Raw genomic sequence first — 16,700 nt, forward strand, 5'->3', positions numbered from 1 at the left:
GTAATTTGCTTATTTGCATGTACTTTCAGAGGAAATAACCTTAAATAATCTCAACCATTTATCAGAGAGTTTGATTAAAAATAATCCTTCAAGTGGCCGATCTCTTCTATTAAGGAAGAGGGAAAAATAGGCATTCATTTGAGGGAGCCTAGCCATTTCCTCATCTTATTTAAAGAGTTGGCTTAGAACTTAACAGTTGCATCTGTAGGGTAGAGAGTTAAAGAGCGACGTTTAATTAACAGGCTCTTTATACTGCTGTATCCTTGGTATGATGTAGCACCTTGTTCTTCAGTGGAGAAAGTGATTCCTGCATAATTTAAAGGGCTGGCATCTTGATGGTAAGAAAGCCATATAAATAAAGATATGCTTAGATGAGACTCGGAACATGTTTTTAAAATAGTGTGCGTGTCTACTTTCAGCTCTGCTACCAAACTTGCTGCAGAAGCCAGAGTTGAGGCTCCCTGATTATGCTAATGACCAAGAGAATCGATGGTGCGAGGCGAGATGTCATCCGCGGTATAATCGGGGAAAGTTACCAGTTTTTTTTTTCTCTCTCGTCGTCATTAAGTATCAGTGATAAATAATGCACTGTTCACTCCGAGTAGATGGAACATATTTAATTCTGATGTACAGAGTTTCAATTTCATCGGGTTCATTTCAGAGTAAATGATAATCTTTGGTAATTTGAGAGGAAAGAGAAAAGGCGTTTGTGTCAGCAGGACTAACAGGGGCCATCTCGAAATGTTTACCTTGACAAGCCAGGGAAGATTGGGAAAACTTTATTATTTTTTTTTTCCTGGCTACCTTGGTTATTTGTGCTGACATTTTATTAGAGTATCAGGCACTCAGTAAATAGCACAAATGGCTGGAGATGTTAAACAAAATAGCCTACAGGTAGCTAATGCTTCTCTGCAGAAGGGAGAAAAAGCCTAACGGAAGGGGATGTGTGCACAGTGCTCTCTGGAGATGATGAGCATGCACAACTGGGATGGTAGAGCTTGTTAGCCCTTAAAACAACAGGCTTAGTTTAAGCAAAAAGTGGATTGCTCATACTTGGCAGTGGTTTTTCAGCAAGGAGTCGGACTGGTACCCTGGTGCTTTTAAAGCTTCCGGGAAGCAGAGACCCTAACTCCTGTGTCACTAAGGATTCCAAATGCTCCATAGATGGGAGTCAGCTTTTGTTTTAATGCTGCACAGTTGTACCAAGTGAGGGGAGGGAGGGAGGAGGGTGGGGATGGGGGAGAATAATGAGCTGGTTTTATAGGTTGTAGGCACTGATGGTTAAAATGCATGAGAGAGTCTGATGGGAGCCTGCTTGGAGGACACTTCTGCCAAGGGTCCTTATAACAGGTCCTCTGGAAAGTGCAGTCCCGTCCTGGTCGGGGCCAGTGAGCCTTGCCTTCCCTTGCTTTCTGTCCCTTGCATGGGGCCATGCTGGCTCTGTCCAGCTCTGCCATCTGCTCTTCCAGCAGAGGTCTTCCCTGTGGTAAGGTGGGCCAACTGGGTCAACCATTGTGATCTGGCAGAGGTCCACTGGGAGCTAAGATCAGCCAGGCTCATTTTTATGTGTGTCCAAAGCCAAGATTTCAACTTGGTGAAAAGCTGTGGAATTTATCTCCCGAAGCGTCGCCCAAACCCTTCTTTTTCTTTCTCTGACTGCCTGTGCTCAGAGACCATTGCTTAATGCTCCCAATTATGCGGATCCCTCAGTACTTTTGAACACCTGTGTGCAGTCAGATCCTGGGTGGTCACGGAGCCTGGCTCTGGCAACTGAGTCTCTTTTTGATTGGGGAAATCCCAGGGAGTCTGACCATGCTTCCCCATGTGAGCAGAGGATCAAAAAGGGGGACCCCTTTTTTTAAAATCTTGAACTTGAGCCCTGAGAAGTATCTTCAGAGTGTAGGTTGGGGCTACTCTTATACTAAGTCAGAAATGATGTCTTTAAACTATCTGTAGCTTGTCATATTCATTATCTATATACATATCTTAAAGAGTATTCTCTTTCTCTTTTCCTTTGCCAAGTAAGCATTAAAGTTTTGTATAGGAATGAGGAGGCAAGTGGGGGCTAGTTTGTTTTGGAGCCATGCAGTGTTAATGGGGGAGAGTGCTGGGCTTCTCTGGTATTAGGGATTGTGGGTGGGAACCCATCAGAGCTCCAGAGGACCCCATTGATGGTCCAAGCCAGTCACATCTTTGTCACAAGGAGACTGGAGACCAGTGAGGGGATGTGACGTTGACATATAAATTCACATGTATGTATCTAAGTGGAATGTGTTTGTGTACATGGCTATATACTGTATGTACATATGGGTGTGCTTTTGGAAAATGACAAGGTATTTTACAGGGTTTGCTAATTAGATGAAGCTGGCTAGGGAGCCCCAGGGATCCACCTGTCTGCATCTTCCTGGTGGTAGATCACACACGCATGCCACCACGGCCAGCTTTTTAAGCATGCTGTGGAGATGCTTGGGTTCTCATGCTAGCATGGCTGGCACCCTCTGAGGCGTCTGCCTCTACCCAGCAGGCTTTGCTTCTCTCTGTAGCAGAGGATGGTGGATGGTGGTGCTAGCAATGTGCCCAGGCTCTTGTGCAAGCTGGCTACCACTGAGCTACATTCCTAGCCCAGGGACACTTTCTTGTGTCATAATGTATCCTATCCAATTGTTGATGACGACTTGGTCCTTCAGTAAATGTATTTATATGTCATTTAATTCTTTTTGAGAGCAGCAGCAGCTTGAGGGCCAGAGACTCTGGGGTGTTCACTGGAGTGTCTATAGGCATCCTGGGGTCTGTAGAGCAAACCTTTGGAGCTGCGTTGATGGATGCAGTAAGTATTCACAGGATCACAGCTCCTGAGGTTAAAAGTGGATGCATGGCACTGGGTGGGTAGTGGCGGCACACGCCTTTAACCCCAGCACTCTGGGAGGCAGAGGCAGGTGGATCTCCATGAGTTCCAGGCCAGCTTGGTCTACAAAGCGAGCCCAGGACAGCCAAGGCTACACAGAGAAGCCCTGTCTCGGGGGTGGGGGTGGGCGGATACGCATGATCCTCCATACATGCCATTCAGTCTCTCAGTGGCACCTGCCTGTGTGTCTTGCTTTTCCTACATTCTGTTGGCAATACTAAATGCAGGTTGGAGGATGGGGTTTGTTTTGGGTGAGATTAAAAAAAAAACAACAACAACAAAGCAATTGTTTTATTTCTTCTTTCCATATCAGCTGTGGAGAATCTGAAACGTAGGTGTCAGAGGGCCAAGAGCCCATGAAACCAGTTCCTCTAACAACGCAGAAAGTTTGAGTCCATAAGCCCTTTGAACTCTCAGCGAAGACACAGAAAATGAACTAGAGTAGGGACTTGTAGTACAAGTCAAAGAGGGAAGGATGCTGTGAGTGTCGCTCACAGTGCCCACCTTACCCCTTGCAGCCTCTTTTCTGCAGGACAGTGTAGTGATGGCTTTCAAGCCTTCGGATCTGCCCGTGCTCCTTCCCTCCTCTCCTCCTTTCTTCAGCCCTCTCCTGGGACCTCTCCTTTGACCCCCTTCTGTCCCTATTAACCTCTACTGCTATCACCTTCCGTGGCCTTCATTCCCGAAAGAGGTTTCTGGATGTTAAATTGGATGGCAGCCTCAGGAAAGAGCCAGCATCCACCATCTTATTCCAAAGTGTGAATTAGCAGATTCCTTCTGAGAGGGCTTCTGCTTCGAGGAGGAGCTGGTTAAACTTGCTCTGGAATAGTTGGCCCAAGCCTTGCAGAAGCCAGCTAGTGTCCTTGAAAATGCATGTACTCTAGTGGCCAGTAAGGACACAGTCCTCAGGAGGATGAAATGGGCTTCCCTTATGGGGGTTCAAGTCTGAAGCAGAGAATGGGTTTTTAATTTAATTAATTAATTTGCTATTACTGAATTTGAAACCATTAAAGGGGTCACCTTGAACCAAGTGGTTTTGGCTCTCTTCTATATTTGGCTCTGATTCTCTGCATCTTAGGTTCTGGCATCCTGAGCGAGTAGTTACTGTTGGAGTTGCAAGGGATTACTTGAGTTTGGTGGTCTTAGTGGCAGAACCAGCAGGAGGTATACATGAGCAGCCTAGGCAAAGCCTTTATTGGCCCATGCAAACACTGCAGTTTGGTGGTGGATGTTGATGATTGTTATTCTTCCAATTACCTGAATTCGTGTTTTATGACAAGGCATTGCCCTTCACTTCCCCCTTCTCCTTTCCTTGTTTGATTATGAGAGCTGACAAGGGGAAGTCTCTCTTCCTATGTTCCAACTGTACCTACAGTTCTTCCACACAAGGAAGGAATTGGCTCTTCTGGAACTCTTTCTGTCTAGAGCCAAAGGGAAGGGCTGTAAAGAGTTTGTGTACGCACCCAGAGACCAAGCTGGAGGGTGGATGTTACATGTCCCCATAGCCTTTGGAGATTGCAGGAAGGGAGATTGGTCTCACAAACATTGTCATTATAGGCTGATACGCTTTCAGGACCAACTGACATTCGTAGCTTTCCCCACCAAGAACAGGAATTGACTTTATCAACCTAAGGAAAAAGAAGCACAAACCAGCCACAGTGATGACCCCTGTGGCCCCTCAGGCCGTGGTGGGTTTGTGGCACCAGAACCTTCCTTTATAGTATTTTCATATTTCCATTGGATGTCCTTTACATGTCATCTTTGTCATCACTAAGGCAACTACTGATGCTACGTAGTGGCTCCAACGTTAGATAACATAAGGGTTTTTCCTTTTCTGTTTTGGGATTTGAATACATTATTTTTCCCTGGCAAAAAGAATCTCTCATTCACTCCCAGAGAAATGAGGCACTGTCCAGGACAGTTAATAACCTGTAATCCACATAGATTCTCCATCTCTCTTTCATCCACTGTGTGTGCTGTTCAGCAGTTGGAGAGGGACCTTACATTGGCCTTGTATTTGTCACCTTGCGCAGTGGCCACAACTTATCCTGGGCAAAGACTTGCTGCATTTGTCCTGGATGCGCCTGGAGGAGCTTGGTCAGAGTTTTGTTTACTTTTGTCTGTGCACTCATGTGTGCACAGGTGTAGTCCTCAGGTGTAGTCCACTCTTTTTTTTTAAAGCTAGTTCTTTCATTGGTCTAGAGCTTGCCTAGTAGGCTAGACTGGCCAGGGACCCACTGTCTCTGCCTCCCGACACTGAGATAGCAAGGCCAACCCACCGTGCCCTGCTTTCCACGTGGGATCTCATCTGAGGTCTACAGGCTTGCAAGATGAGCACTTTAAGATTGAGTCATCTCTCCAGCTGTCAGACAGAGATGTCACTATTCACTGCTGTTTCTTAGGGATGATGTAAAGCATAGAGGTGGGGGTTTAAGTGATTTTATTTGCCATTGTGGAAGTAAAATATGTATATAGATTGATTTATTTATTCAAGTAATTACCTGTTTATTAGTTCCCTCTTCATCCATTGGCTCAAAATTAATACTGGGCCAGGAAGCATTCCTCTCTGACTACCAGCTGCCTCATCTTGCTTTGGGATAATCTCGGATGTTTTGACACAAACATCACTTGGATGTCCAAAAGCAATGCCATTATTCACGGGAATCTTTGTCAACAATCTTACCTCATTCACCTTCAGTCTTTGGTTTACTAAATACAGGATGGCTTGGTAGTTCCAATTTCTGTACCATACAGCCCTTGTTTACAGTTGACTACCTGAAGTCCAGGAGGTTAGGATCCTGTGAATGCAAGCTCTTTTCTCTAGTCTGGGTACTTAATTAAGACCCGGCAGATTGATTTTTCCATTAGGCCAGAAGGCAGGTGTTGCCTTAATTTGAATTTCTTATTAAGAGTCTGTTTATCTGCACCTCCCCCTCATACTAAATATGTATAGTTAGCAAGACCCTTTGCATGAATGAATTGTATACATCAAATTGCTTAAAACCCAAACCAGATATCCGATGGTGAGTTGCTATGAGGAAAGTACTGGTGGGAAATTGCCTTTGCTGAGTGCCCAGAGCCCCTGTACAATGTCTGCTTGGGGGATGCTGATTTGTGGTGTAATGAATATGAACTCTCATTTTCTGACCCTTCACACTACATCAGGGACAGGGTGACAGATGCAGTGATGTGGAGACCTTACTTTTTGGTGGAGGGTTGGTTTTCTTTCCATTTGTCTATTCAATTTTCATCTTCAAAAAAAAAAAAAAAAAGGAATGAAAGAAACTTCCCCAAAGGATTGTTAGTGTTTGAAGTGAAATTTAAATTCCCAACCTCGGTAGATTAGAATAAACCCAAACTCTGCTAGAGCCATTTCATTCCTGCTACACAGTGTTGGATTAAAGCTGAGGACCCCAAGCCTGGGGCACTGGCTGAGGCGTAACCAGCTCCTGATCCCACTTGTTCTCGTACGTCAGTCACTCTACAGTGCTGGGGTGAAGGGCAAGAACTTGACTCCAGGCACTGTGAGCTAAAGACTTAGGTAACACTTGTTAGGTCTCTTAGCCTCTTTCATAAGTGTTTGTGTATAATGCCTGACATGGTCGTGCATGCCTGCAGTGCCAACATTTGGGAGGCTGACGTAGAAGCATTGTGAGTTTGAGGCTAGCCTGGACTGTGTAGTGAGCGTTTAATGCTAGCCTGAGTTACAGTGTGAAGTTCCAGCTCAGAAACAAACAAACAAACAAAACCCTTGGGAGGAAGAGGCAGGTGGATCTCTGAATTCAAGGCCAGCTTGGTCTACAGAGTGAGTTCTGGGACAGCCAGGACTATACAGAGAGACTCTGTCTTGGAAAAAAAAATGAAAGCAACCAAACAACAAACCAAAGCACCACCACCACCACCACCACCACCACCACCAACCTCCGCGCCCCCCACAAGACCCCAAACAAACAAAACCCTGTAACACCACCAACAGAGAACCCTAACCAACCCAGATGCGATGTAACAGACTCAGGTTGTTCTGTGGGCTGAATTAGCCCTGCAGAGACCGTCCCTGTTCACGTTAGCTCTTAGAGTACTTATTATGCTTGTGTCTCTTCTGGCTAAAAGTTGTATCAAGTGGCCAAGGATCAGAAAGAAGGATGGAGTTTGCAAAGGTGCTACAAAGATGGAAGACAACACGCCACATACACAAGGTGTGGTGTGGGTACTGGAGACACAAGTTTGTTGTCTTGCTGTGTGTGGGAGTTTGGGTTGACTTGCTTCAGCTGAGTCTCTTTGCTTTTGGCTGAGCTCCTGACATCTGGATTTGCCGGCTGTTTTTGTTTGCTTCTGCCACTGGTGCAGGTGCAGATAACAGGAAGTGAAACCCTAGGTAGCCCAAGGGAGCCTCATTCAAATGGTGTCAGGCAGCTTTGTGCCACCAGCCTTATCACCTTACCAATAATCTGGCATGCTCTGGGCACTTACACGTGCTGGGAGGGTTGCAGAGGGGAGAAGTCACACCACTGGTTGGTATCACCCTGCCAGGCTCCTTGGAAGGTGCAGGTGGCAAACTGGCACTGGGAACAGGTGGTATGAACACACAGCTGTACCTGTCCAGAGACCCCAGAATGTCACAGTATGGTTGAGATTACTCAGATGTATGCAGAAAAAGAGCATTGAGAATGTGGAAATTGAACAGGTGTTTAGTCAGAGCTGAAAGGTCCCAGAGTTTGAGACTCCATTACATAATTCCTCTTTTGGACCTGAGGCTTGGAAACTGGGTCTTCTGAGTGTTCGCGTGTTCCTCCAGTAGACCGTGGTATATCTAGAGTGAGCAATGTCTTTCAGGGTTACTCTGGTCTTTGTTCTAGAAGTTTCAGGAAGATCCAACGTTGTCCTGTCTGTTGAAGAGGTAAAGTCTCTCTGTTCTTGGCCTAGGTTTGGTGACCTCTTGGATATAACACTGCATTGAATAGAGTTTGCACAGCTTGACCTATTCTCCGGGAGTGTTCTCTTTTCCTCTGGCAACATGGATGTGTGTGAACTGCCCATCCATTTCCTGCCTTTGCTGAATGAGCATCTCAGTCCACTTGTGTGGCCCCATAAGGCAAGAAACCTAGTAGAGCTTGGTCCTTCCTGACAGATCACTGGCTGTGCATACACACACAGATGTATATACACATGAAAACACATACACACACACACACACTGGCTGTGCATACACACATAGATGTACACAAACATGCAAACACATACCCCCCCCCCCCACTCACATCTTGCCCTGCATGGCAAAACCTAGCTCCTTTACTCATCTACCTAACCTTACTAGGTTTATCCAGTTTATCTAGAAGTCTCATTCACCACGGGCGCTGTTCATCTTTCCCTGTTGTTTCTAAGGAGGGAATGGGAGGACATGGCTCTTCAGTCCCATCGTATACCTGTGGGGACAGTAAGTTGCAAGTTACCTACATATCTGAGTATGATCCATTTTCAGCAGTAGACACACCAGGCTTCATTGTCTGAACCAGACAGAGTGGGATCAGGTCTTGGTGTAATGGTTAGTATTTGCAACCTACGTTTGGTCTTCTGAAAGGTGGTTTGCTAGCATGACGTGACAGTGTTGGGAATGCTGTGAGGATGGATCATAGTACCCAGGCTGGCACAGCCTCAGCCTTCAGGCATAGGTGGATGTGCTTGTTCCTATGACTGGTGCCTGGAGGCAGCAGATTCCCTGTGCGTTGGTGAGTCTAGCTCCACGAATACTACCTTGGGTTCTGAGTCTGAAGGCCAGGTTCCGACCCCCAGCCTTACCACTCACAGGCCGCATAACACCGCCCCTCTATTACACTTTTCTTTGCTTCATTTTTCCTTACCCACAAAATTCTATGTTAGTGTCGAACACTTAAGGAATGGCAAGGATTAGAGAAGTGAAGGCTCATAACACACTTAGCACAGGGCAGAGGGCCTAGAACATGGTGAGTTCTCTGCCCATCACAGGGCCTCCTATGATCGCCAGGATTGTGCCCACAGTGACGGCAGAGCAGCCATCTAGTGGACTCTAGTTGAATGGTTTTGGGTCCTGCTGTGGGTTCTCAGCATAGGGGGCAGAAGTCCAAGGCAGGGGCCTTGCTTGCAGAGTCTTGGTCTAAACCCACACACTCATCAGCTTTTCACATTTGACCACTTTCTTCTTTGGGAGTGAGATGCCCAGACACGGTCTGCAGCAGTGGACAGCAGGTCCTGGCTTTGCGAAGGAGGAGAAATGTCCGCTTGTTCATTGGTTGCATCACTGACTTGAAGTTTCTTCTTTCTTTACCTAGTCCATGAAAAGAAACAGAAATGGGAACGTAGCCTTGGGATGGGCAATAAAGGAACAACACAGAGGGCTGTCCTGGGGCTTAATGGTGAGGAGTCTGCTAGGCAGGGACGCTGTCTGGGATCACACACAGTTCTTTCCACCTGTCGGTCATCTATTCTCAGGTGCCCTGTGTGTGCCTGACCCCTGCGTACTTAGGATAAAGGTTAATCTATAAATTAGGCTGACCAAAAAATTAACAGTGATAGCTTAGTACAGTGGTTACAGGCATGTGCTACAATAAAAGTTATTCCAGTGTAGTCTCTCTCCTGAAATACTCATTTAAGAATTTCAGTCTGAGCCAGGCGTGGTGGCACATGCCTTTAATCCTAGCACTTGGGAGGCAGAGGCAGGCGGATTGCTGTGAGTTCGAGGCCAGCCTGGTCTACAAAGCGAGTCCAGGACAGCCAAGGCTGCATGGAGAAAACTCTGTATTGAAAAAAAAATTTTTTTTTCAGTGTGGACCTGATCTCAAGTACTGGAAACCCAGGTTAAGGGGGCCCTGCCTAGTCACTGCGCTCCCCTCTCCTCACCCCTTCGCAGCCATTTGACATGCTTTTCATTCTATACCTTGTCTATTCTGTTAACTGCCTGTGTGTGGAGCTATGTGTGTGGCCTGGCATGTCTGTACATTTTCAATATTTATCCACGTTGTAGCCTGAATCATTACTCCCTCCCTTTTTATGACTTGAGTACTATTCCATTGTATCCGTTAGATGTGCTTTTCATCTTTTTATTGATAGACGATTGGCTTGTTTTCCACTTCCGGCTTTCACAAGTGAGGCTACTGTGAACATTCCTATATGGGTCTTGTGTTGACATGTGTTTTTAGTTCTCTTGGGTGCATACCTAGAGGTGGAATTACTGGGCCATATGGTACCTTCTGCATGTAACCTTGTGAGCAGCATCCCGCCTGTCTGTTTTCCATCCCACCAGCAGTGTGGAGGATCCCAGTTTCTCACTGCCCTTACTACTCCCCTTTTATGCATGTATATGATTCACCACTGTGCTTTGGAATCTGGGATGATTTTAATGACTTGCTTCAGTGACAATACCTGCTTCTGTAAGGCAGGTTCTGTTCTGTGAATGGAAAAGACAAAGATAAAAAACTGTGGCATTTCCATAGCAGCTCACTGTTTATGGAGCAGTCAGACACACTCAGGTTGTGGTGACAGTGGCCATTACAGCCACCATGGGTTCTGATAGGTCTTTGTTCTTACATAGCATGGCTTTCCTTCCAGATAAAAGGTGATCACCATTTTGATGCAGAGATTACCTTGACCTGGTAGCTATGGCAACTAGTGGAGCAGGTACAACTGTGCCATATTAACCAGAGCAATGGTTCTCAACCTTCCTAACATTGCAATTCTTTAGTACAGTTCCTCATGTTGTGGTGACCCCCAAACACAAAATTATTTTCATTCCTACTTCATAATGCCATTTTGCTACCACTATGAGTCATGATGTAAATATCTCTGTTTTCTGATGGTGTTAGGTGACCCCTGTGAGAGGGTTGTTTGATCCCAAAGGGGTCACAACCCACACGTTGACAACCACTGCTCTAGAGGCAGAGCGAAGCTTTACGGTCCAGTCCCCGTTGACGAGGAGGCGCCTTCTCAGCTGTCCCCGCAGGACGCCTTCTTCCCCTATCAACTCATTTGTGATTGGTCCGTCTCGAATTGCCTTGTTGTGGTTTTGGAACCCATGCCAGCCAGTCAGGCCCACATTTATAATCAGGCAGACATTTATAATCTTGGCAGTCAAGTCTTTAAGTAGATGGACTGGATATTGGTAGTTCCTGGCTCAGATTTACAACCAGGTCGACAGTAAGTTTGCAGGAACCTTTTCAGAGGATCAGTGTTTTGTTGCCATAGTTGGAGAGAAACAATGGACTATTCTCATCATCATTGTCATCATCATCATTGTTGTCATCATCACCATCATCATCATCATCACCATCACCATCGTCATCGTCATCATCATCTGATAGCAGCCCCCGTTCAGGGAAAGTTATAAATTCACCGCTTGATATATAAAAGGCAATTGGGGGTGCCTAAATTGTTCATAATTATTTCCTCTAGAAATACAGCTTAACTAATTCTGCCATTTCCCTCTTAACCCATACTGGAAACAAGTCATCTCCCAGTTACTTAATCAGAAAGATCACTTGTGGTATGCCCCATTTTTAGAATAAGTGATTTGTAAAGATTTGTAGTCTATCCTCTATCTGTAAGGAAACCATTTAGGCGGCTGGAGTTGATACCTCAGTAAAGTGCTTGCTGGGCAGTTCATTAAATGTCGCTGTTGTGAGTTTAGGGATTCCGCATAGCAGAGTGTCTCCAGAGGTAATATTCTTTCTTTTAAAAGGCTGTGCGTGCCATAGGCCTTAGGGAGGCTGCTGAGTTAACGAAGTGCATGGTGACGCAGGAAGATCTGAGTTCAGGTCTTTCGCTCTGTCAAAGGCGAGCACACACGGATGTACCTCAGCCCAGCCCAGGGTCATTACCATTTTTTTTGTACTTAATTTTTTTTTAATCCATTTTCATGATTTAAACACCTGTAAGTTCAATTAAGCAGTGTCATCCCTTGCTTCTATTCAGGTGACATCAGGAACATTCTTATTGTGTATGTTCTCTGTAAAGAAATAAATTTAAAATAAAAATGCTTCCTGAAGATTGCTGCAGCCCCTCTCATTTTAACAAGATTGAGGTAAGCGTTGTTTTGCTCTCAGTTGTGTCCTTTTCATCTAGTCTTAGCCCACATGTATAGTGCTGCAGGGACATCCAAGTGCAGAGTCTTACTGGTTGGAATAAATCCCTGAAGTGGGTTCGACACACTGTGATAACTAATCTTGGCTGTGAGTGTGACATAGCACACCTGGGAAGAAGGACCCTCAATTGAGAAATCCTTCGATCAGATTGGCCTGTGGGCCTGTCTGTAGGGCATTGTCTGGCTTGCCAACTGATGGAGGAGGGCCGAGGCCCAGTGTGGACGGAACCGTTCCTCGTCAGGTGGGCCTGGGGTGAGTAAGAAAGATACTATTCTTGAGCCTGGGAACTAGTCTAGGGAACAGTCGTCTCTGCTTCAGTTCCTGACTCCCGTTGGGCTTTGAGTTTCTTTTTTCCCTGTCTTCCTTCAGTGATGGAATGTCATGTGGAAATGTTAGATGTAGTAAACCCTTTACTCCTCAAGTTGTTTATGGTCAAGAGTGTTGTATCACAGCACAAGGAAAGGTAACCAGACAGCTGCGGTTGCGCACACCTATAGTCCCAGCACTCATGGAGGCAGAGACAGAGGTATGTCTGCGAGTTCAAGGTCATCATGGTCTACAAAGCGAATCCAAGACAGCCAAGGTCACACAGAAAAACCCTGTCTACAAAAACAACAAAACAAAACAAAACAAAGGTATCCAGGGCACAGTTCAAAACATGGTGGGAGTTTGATTATTTTCTTGATCACGAAAATCTTGTGGCAGATTTTACTTCTTGTCCTTAATGCAGCATCAAATTAACTCTTTCCCTTTCTATTTTTCACGGCTTTCTAGGTGAAGGAGGGCATAGAGTTCAGTTTATTGCTGCCCTATTCACTAGGGCAAAGAACTGGAATCCACTTAGTTGTCCATAGCAGATGGATGGGTAATGAAAATTAGCTATATATGAAAAGTGGAGCCAAGTGTAATCCCAGCACTCTGCGAGGCATAGCCAGCCTGGTCTACAAAGTGAGTCCAGCATAGCCAAAGGGCACACAGAGAAACCGTGTCTCAAAAAACAAAACAAAACAACAATAAAAACCAAAGCAACCAACCAAACAAATAAAAACAAACAAAAACCAACAACAACAACAACAAAAAGGGAATACTACTCAACTCTAAAGAAAAATGAAATCATAGAATTTGCAGGAAAACGGATGGACTTGGAATATGTAGTATTAAGTTGAGGTCACATAATCTCAGGGAAAAAAAACCCTGCATCCTTCCCCTTCGGTGTGGAATCTAGCAAATAATGTATGTATGTCAAAACAGCTGTACATATGGGTACAGTATGAGGAAAAGAACAAGAAAGGCCAAGTGTAGCTGGATGAAGGAGGACTGAGCACAGGTAATGGACAGGGATTATGAAGGAGCCTAGAAAACTAATTGTTTTCCTAGTGTCAGTTCTGTTGTGGATTTTTTGGTTTTGGTGGTGGATAAGGAAGGTCACAAGATAGGTTCAGTACTGACCATGTAACGTTTAATGTGAAGCGCCATTTTTTCCATTCTGAATACCTTTTCCAACTGGGTACAACTGTATTGAATTGCATAGACTGTGTTCTAGTTTATTTGTCCTATGATGGTCTTATTTATTTGCAAGGTGTTTTAATAATAAGGCTTGCTTAAAAAATGTGTTACCGTAAGTAGACAGTACCGTGTTGGTCCTCTTTCTGCATGGATCTTGTCATGCGGTGTTGAGATAATGTCCAGTGACCTCCACAAGGTAATGTCCAGTGGTCATCCCTCTGTCTCTGCCCCTTTCTGAGCACATCATCGTGCCTGTTTCAGGCTGTGCCTTGAGTAGAGGGCTGAAATCTGTGGACATCAGGGTAGAGAGGTTAGGTGCGCTCAGTGTCCCTGCCACAGCTGGCATTAGCATTTCCTCATTGCCGAATGCTGTAAACTTCTCAGCATTTCTTTTTATTGTTTGTTCAAGTTAAAAAATTATGTTTTATACTAAACCTGTTGGCAGCGGTGATGCTGAAACACCAGAACTTGCTCAGTGAGCTATTATGTGGTTTCCTCCTGTTTTTTTTTTTCAAGAGGTTGACCACAAATAGTAACTTCAAAGAGATCTTAGTTTAGTTTAGTTTAGTTTTGAGACAAAGTCTCATGTGGCTGCAGCCGGCCTTGAATTCCCTATGTAGCTAACGATGGCTTTGACTCTTCCTCTTCCTGCCTCCTGAGTGCTGGGATTACAGGCGTGCACACCCGCCCCGAGTTTATATGGTGCTGGGGATCATGGATCCTGAGTGAGAACTCCACCCACTGAGTCACATCCTTAATCTCCATAAGACGGTTTTGATTTTTTTTCCTTCTACCTTGTGGGGACCATATTAAAACACTAGCATTGACAAATAAAAAACCCAGAGACCATAAAGAATTATCACTTCTTTCTCAGAATTAATACTTATTTTAAGAAGAGCGGGGCGCGAATCCAGTGGCAGAAAGTGTTTATGCTCTACTTTGTCACAAGTCTTTTCAGTTAGATCAAATGATATTTCTGACTTAATTTCATTCATGTTGGGTTTCAATATTTCTTTTAAAAACAAAGCCAAAAGAGGAATTGAAGGCTTTTAATAGGCTGGGCTCTTGACAGAACTTTTTTTTTCTAAACAGTGAGGGATGCCAGACCCATGCTAGTATCATTGGGCACCTCAAATAGAAACCTATGGAAGGTAAAGCCAATAATAGCATTTTTTTTCATATCCAATTAATTTATGAAACTAGATTAAAGCTCTTGTAATTTCATTTTGCCAAAGACACAGTATCTCATGTTATGATTGTAAATGTTACAGAACGTTGAAGAGCAAGTCATTTGTTTTTGTGGTGAAGAAATAAATTTGAAATTCTTTGGAGAACACACTGCGGAAAGCCCATTCTTACTAGATTAAGAAACTTGTGGAGTCAGATGTTCCTGGTAGAGACTGCAGATTTCATAATTCCCATCCAGACCATAACAAGGGCCATTGAATAGAAACTGTACCTAACTATACCAACATTCCAAATATTTTTGTGTTCATGGGCAGCTAAACAGAAAGATTTTTATTTTCAGACTAGTGTTGTATAATCGCAGACACTGGCCTCTTAGTTAGATTATTAGACATGTTTGAGACTTTGGGCCATGGTGGTGGTCTAAGTTTTTTTGTGATGGATCTAAATTGGAACGATGAATCCTCCAGGCCTGGGAGGGATGGCTCAGTGGGTAGAGCGTTAGCTGCACAACATGAGGACAGGAATTTGAGTTCTTAGTATCCATGGTTAAAGTCAGGTGGGTCTTGGAGCCTGCCTGCAATCCCAGAGCACGGGCTGCAGACACAGGGAGTTCCCTGACAAGCTGGCTGGCTAGAGCAGGCACAGGGGTGAGCCCCAGGCTTAGTATTTAAGTTGGAGAGACACCTGATAGCCTCAGGCCTCCATGCTCGTCTGTGCACGTACCCCTCAGCTCACACATGAGTGCTCACACATGTGCAAAGAAGATGATTCTGTATTTTGGGTGCGATGTGTTCATGATCTATTGGAAGCATTAATAATTAATAGGGCACATGGAAGCATGTGCAGCCCCTGCTGGCGCTGTTAGCAGGTTATAATCACTGGGAGAAAGAATAAAAAGCAGGACAGTCACCCAGTGTTTTCTCCAGCAAAGACAGAGGGGGAAAGATGAACCAGGTATGATGAAACCTGGAAAAGGGAACACATTTTGTCTTTCCATCCTATGACTATCCCTGGAAGTTTCTTACTGGTGGGAAGAATCCTTGTCCTTTTATTTCATGTTCAATGATTAAAACTTGTTGCAAAAGTGAAGTGAAATTAATAAGGCTTTCGATTTTACAGCATCTAAATTTGACCGTCATCACAAGACATGCTAACACATGTTCATTTGTGTAATGACTTTTGCATCGCTTAGAACGGAGTTAACCACGACCTGTGACATACTGGGCGCCAGTACCTAAGACATTCAATACAAAGCTGGAACGCTGAGACCTGACGTTGAGGGAGTGCGCTGCACCCGGCAGCTCCTCTTGCAAACCTGACAGAGCCTGTTTTCTCAACTAGTATTAAGGGCCAGAGATAATGACATTCAAAGGAGTCAGAAATCCATATTGCTGACCATAAAATAGAACTTTAAGGAATACTTGAGGCCCTGTGATTAGGAAAAAAAAAAGCAGTAGGGCTCATATTTTCCCTGATAATCTTATGGAAACGTATCAGTAATGTGGTGAAGGAGACAGTTAAGGCCAAGAAGACTGAACCGCCAGAGAGCTGCAGCAATGCTGCCCCTGCTGTTAGAACAGCCACTTTCCGATGGAGCCAAAGTAGGATGATAAACTGTCTGATAACTCCAAATAGGAAGCGTGTGGCCCGCAGGAACGCTCGGTACTTCCCATTTTTCTAACGACCGGTGTTTTCATCAATTCATCTCCTGTTCCTTTGCTGGTTCCACACTGTTTAAGTGACGGGCTTTTCTGAACTACCTTCTGAGTTTTGTGCTAAAAATAGTTTCCATTTTCCTCTTGCTTGAAGTTTGAAGTAGCTAATGGTGTCAGAAGAATTTGTGTCTTTTCTCTCCTGCCTCTCTGACCAGGAAAACAGTTGGACCTTTAGTTCTGATGTTCCCTTTGTTTCTCAGCGTGTTCACAGTTTAGAGCAGACAGTCCATTCTTAATCTCTTAGTAATTATTTTAATATGGTGACAGCTCTCTTAT

The 16,700-nt window shown here is 44.7% G+C and overlaps 1 protein-coding gene across 11 annotated transcripts in view; it reads left to right on the forward strand.

Annotated features, from left to right (window-relative positions):
* Nucleotides 1-16,700, forward strand: part of FOXP1 (forkhead box P1) — a 606,995-nt gene that overhangs the window by 12,058 nt on the left and 578,237 nt on the right. Inside the window, exon 3 of one of the 11 annotated variants that reach the window (XM_084764909.1) lies at nt 420-516. The exons of the other annotated variants lie outside the window; for them this stretch is intronic. The gene's annotated coding sequence lies outside the window, so the exon portion shown is untranslated. The remainder of the gene's footprint in view (nt 1-419; nt 517-16,700) is intronic. 11 annotated transcript variants of the gene reach the window in all.

This window comes from Acomys minous (assembly GCF_964271855.1).
Source record: "Acomys minous genome assembly, chromosome: 17".
Taxonomy (NCBI): Eukaryota; Metazoa; Chordata; class Mammalia; order Rodentia; family Muridae; genus Acomys; species Acomys minous.